The sequence below is a fragment of the Cynara cardunculus genome, unplaced genomic scaffold (assembly GCF_001531365.2).
Source record: "Cynara cardunculus var. scolymus isolate 2C unplaced genomic scaffold, CcrdV1 Un_Scaffold_3844, whole genome shotgun sequence".
Classification (NCBI taxonomy): domain Eukaryota; kingdom Viridiplantae; phylum Streptophyta; class Magnoliopsida; order Asterales; family Asteraceae; genus Cynara; species Cynara cardunculus.
The window spans coordinates 40532-45377 of NW_020201639.1; positions in this window are offsets into that span (position 1 = coordinate 40532).

The window sequence follows — 4846 nt, forward strand, 5'->3', positions numbered from 1 at the left end:
ATCTTTTCACATATATGCATGCACAATATCATGTTCACATTTCACATATATAGTTTATGCATTTCTACTTAGATATGCATATTTCACGTAATCCATATAATAAACATGTATAAATTACCTCAACTCAGGTTGTCTAAAACCTGGTTATAACAACCTAGCATATATGTATCTCAGTAAATCTCTTAATATACTCACCTTGCTTTGCACTTAGCTTTTCTTCTACTTCAATTCCGCACTTCAAACTTTGTATTGTTGTTTCCTTTGACAGTGTCTTATTACTCTTGGATGGAAATAATGGTTCCATTTCAACCTCTATTTATAGGTGATTAAAATATAAAATGGATAAAATTTTCTTCACCTATCATGCTTCTAACTTTTGTGTCTCATGCTTCCGGCTCTTCTTTGTCATCAAGAATTTTGTCAAAGCCTACTTCTAACTGTAACAACTTATAACTAGTTTGTTTAGTCTTAGACGTGCTTTCTCATCAATAGTTTTGTCAATACATACTTCTAGCCTTAACAACTCATATCTAGTTTGTTTTGTAATGCTTATTGAACTTACTTTGTCAAGTGTTTAGGTTTGATTTATCATGATTTGCCTTGTAACTATTTTTTTCCGTGTGAAATATGATTATTAGTAGTTGCTAATGTCGGCTAGTTGCTTATGCTTTTGTAGTGCACTTAATTTTGATCAGAATAGTTGTGTTTAAAACTTAAAACACTACAATCTAATATATCTATACTACATTAATAAACATATACATCAAAGTCTTAAGTACAACTAATAAGACACAAAATACTAGCATTTTATGCATGAATTAAAGAAATCTCTTAATTACAATACGTAAAGCATGATGTACAAGGTGTTAATGCATGGTTTTAAAACAATCCTAAAAAATCAAGTTTGGTATATTCACAATATTCTTTACCTCCTCTAAAGTTTTCAGTTTCTTTTAGGAAACCCATTGACCAAAACCTAGACTTTTCCAAAATTCAAATTCAAAATTCAAAGGCCTTATATTTCCAGATTGATAATTCCTGCTCCAAAGAATGATGATTCAACTCCCAAAGTTTCCTCTTCTAGCTCTTGCGATTGAGTTTCAGTAGCTAACTCACTTTTAGTCTCCATGATTCCTATCAAATCGTCGACTACCTTCTTCATTGCTCGCTGACTCACTCCATATGAACGTTTTAAACAATATCTCAATGAATTTCTTACAAATGATTTTATTTTCCTGTTTATTCAAACATAATTCCGAATGTCATTTTGTAAATTACAAGTGTAGGAAAAAAAACCACCATGCCTACGTTAGTATTTAAAAATCTAGAAACAACAAATGTTACAACATTGAAAATATAGTAATCCAGCAATTCCAGTTCATATAATATTAATTCAAAATAACATATTCATATTCAAACTGAAAGGACAAGTGCCAATCGATATTCTCACTTACATTTATATAAAATTTATACCCCGTTGCATTGCGCGGGTACACAACCAATATATATATATATATATATATATATATAGATGACAAAAAGTAAGAATCTTACCTAGTAAGAGCGAAGGCAAGAATCGAGAGTCAACCTGGTAAGTGAGGGCGATAACTCTTACCATGGTTAGCGCTTACCGAGATAAATTGTTGCATACGATGCGTTTTGGTGAATAAAATCTTACCCAGTAAGTAAATGATAGTGTTGAATTTTACCGGTGAACGCTTACCGGATAAGTGTTTAGGTAAACAGCCCCCAAGTTTCAAAATTTATCTCTTCTTCCTTTTCAACTTCAACCAACGGTTCAACTTGTTTCTCTACAACTACTCGATCAACCACCGGTTCAACAATCATTTGCTCAACAAATCTTTCAGCTTCTTGTTCCATAACTGCTTTCTTTTGTTCAGTTGTGACATCAATCTCTTCATTTTCTTTCTAAATAGTCTCGTTTTGTGGCTTGATGATTTTAGCCATATCAATATTGACAGAAAACTCACAAGGCAGAGGCATATCCTTGGCAAAAACCCTTCTTAGAATTCTCTTCATTTAAACAAAAATTGAAGCACTATTTCACCAAGTTTCTAAGCTCCAATCTTTCACCGATCTTCTTCAAAAATTCTTCAAGTAACAATCTTTATCTTGTCACTAAACCATCTCAAAGTTGATGAAGAATAACTTAGGATATCATATATTATTATGAACAAATTGATTGATATATTGTTGTTTGGATTCTTGTAAGAAAACCCAATATCTGGTAAGCTCAGAATTTTCGTTGATACTGAATCATTTTCATATATCTTTCTTGGCATTTTTAAATTGATAAGCTTCAGTCCTCTATCAAGAGCAGTCTGAAGATCATATAATGAGAAATTTCTCAAGTAAACTCCCAAAACACTGGTTCATTAACTCCTTCAAAAAGTCTGAGAAAGAGTAATTGATCTTGAAGTCTAAGACTATACAAATCTGTATTTTTAATTAGGCCTGTAGATCCATCTATCCTTACAGCAGTGATTGCCAAATACTCAACTACTATTTACCAACTCTCACCGGATAAGTGCTGTCCGGGTAAGAGTGCTATCCCGGGTAAAAGTGTTTACCAAATGTTTTTGGTAAGTGTTTACCAACAATATAATGACCATTATAACCCTATTTGTAATTATATATTGAATAATATATGATTATTTTTGTTATTAATAGTTAATGGAAGAAAAAAAAAACAAAATGCATATTTTAAATAAATGCTTACCAATAAAATAATACCATTTTACTTCTTTTCATATGTTAACTGTCAAATAAGAGAACAAAATACAATTTTCATACTTCAAATTAAATAGAAAAATATATTAATAGTCGTTCATACTTAAATACAAACGCGATATGAAACGTTAATACCAAAATAAATTATTTGTTTTTCATCCTAGACAATAAAAACTAATTTGAAGCATTTGAAAACAGTTGAGTCGCAATCTGATCCCGCAGATTAGTCATATATCCGTTGTCTTGAAAAGTCCCCCATTGTACTTCAACAACTTCTTCTTCAATGCATCTTAAGGCTACCGCCTTGCATTTCATTCAAGGATATCTCTTGTAGACAACACTCCAAGAAGGTTTGTAGACAACACTCCAAGAAGGTTTTTACTACATTCTATTTCCAACTAACCTCGATTTTTTGGGTTCCATTGATTCATCCTACAGTTCCATACCTATGTCAAAAACACCCAAACATTTCAAACTCTTCATCATCCATCATGTTCTCAATAACAAAGCATACAGAAGCAAAAACATTTACAAAAGACCAATAAATATTGACGATAATAACTATAATTTTAAAGTACCCACGTCAAGAAATGATAAAGAAACACAATAAACCATTGAGATCACTAGAATAAATTCCATCAAATAGGTGTTAATCAAAATCCAACAAAAATTGACAAATTTGCGAGGCTGTGGAGTTTCGACCATATCTCACTCATCCTAGTTTTTTCTAAGGAGATTCAAGATGTTTTGGAAATCCAACAGACAGGCTTACAACTTTCATGTTTTAAGTTTTCACAAATACAAGCTGCATCTAAGTTGAAATTAGCATTAAACTCAGAGAGAAGGATGCTGGACAGGTGGATGGGTTTGAACTTGTGACCAAAGGGGTCACTTCTTGAGAACATGCAGTTCTTCACACAATTCAGTAGGTCATGACTAGCGAGGATGGGAAGAAGTTGACTACACTACAAAAAAATGATCTAACCTATTATAAATGAATGCATTAGCTTGATTTTTTACTGCTTCATGGAAGCTGGATGGAGTAAACCAATTTTTTTCTTTTTTTCTTTTCACTTCAATTAATCCAAACCCATCCCACTTTCTTTAATCATTAATATGTAACCTTAATAAAAATCTAGTATTTTACAAAAGTTTTGACAAGTTGAGTGTTGGAGTAGCAGTAGCCAGTGGAGTCTCAAGACTTGCATATCTATACATCAATGGTAACAGATGGCAAAGCAATCCCAGCAGCAGTAGTGCTATGTTTACATCTGCTTGCTTTTGTATATATATACACACACATATCAAGAAATATGTTACAAACCCATTCTTGTTCCTGTGCTTGTGTATATATTTACGTGTTTCATATATAAACTTGTAAAATACATGTTTTTCCATATATGAAACAATACATAAAAGCTTATTTAAATTTTGTAAAATATATATCAAACTTTTGTTCAAAAAAGACATTGGCTATTCCACCACAAAGCAGAGAAGTACCAAGCACCAAGAGAAGATTGGAGAGAATGGAACCCAAGAGAGAGTATTTAACCACATCCACTTTGTTTTCCATTAATGCAAATATTGCTATGATCAACTCTGTTGCATTACCGCATGTAGCATTCCACAGTCCTCCCAACAAAGTGTGTGGTTCACCCAAATTATAATAATATGAATGAATGCATTTGCATTTGCATTCACTTATTATAACCACCCAAATTATTATCCCTTCACTCTTTTTGCATCTGCTCACCAACTCCTCTTTAATTTCACCTTCTATTTCTTTCCATTTTTTGGTATAAAAAAACATGATTGTGTATGTTCATTTGTTTGGCTAGGTACAAGGTTTTAGACCTCCCTTTAATTTCATCTTTTATTTGGTTCATTTTTTGCATCTGCTCACCAACTCTTAATTTCACCTTCTATTTCTCTGCATTTTCTGGTATAAGAAAAACATGATTGTGTATGGTTCATTTGTGGTGCTAATCATTTCCCTAGGGCTTCATACTTCTTTTTCAAATGCCCACCATGTTTTTTTCATATGGGGTTGCTTGCCATGGTGGGTCAGCCAGAGGCAAGCAAAAATAGTAAGGTG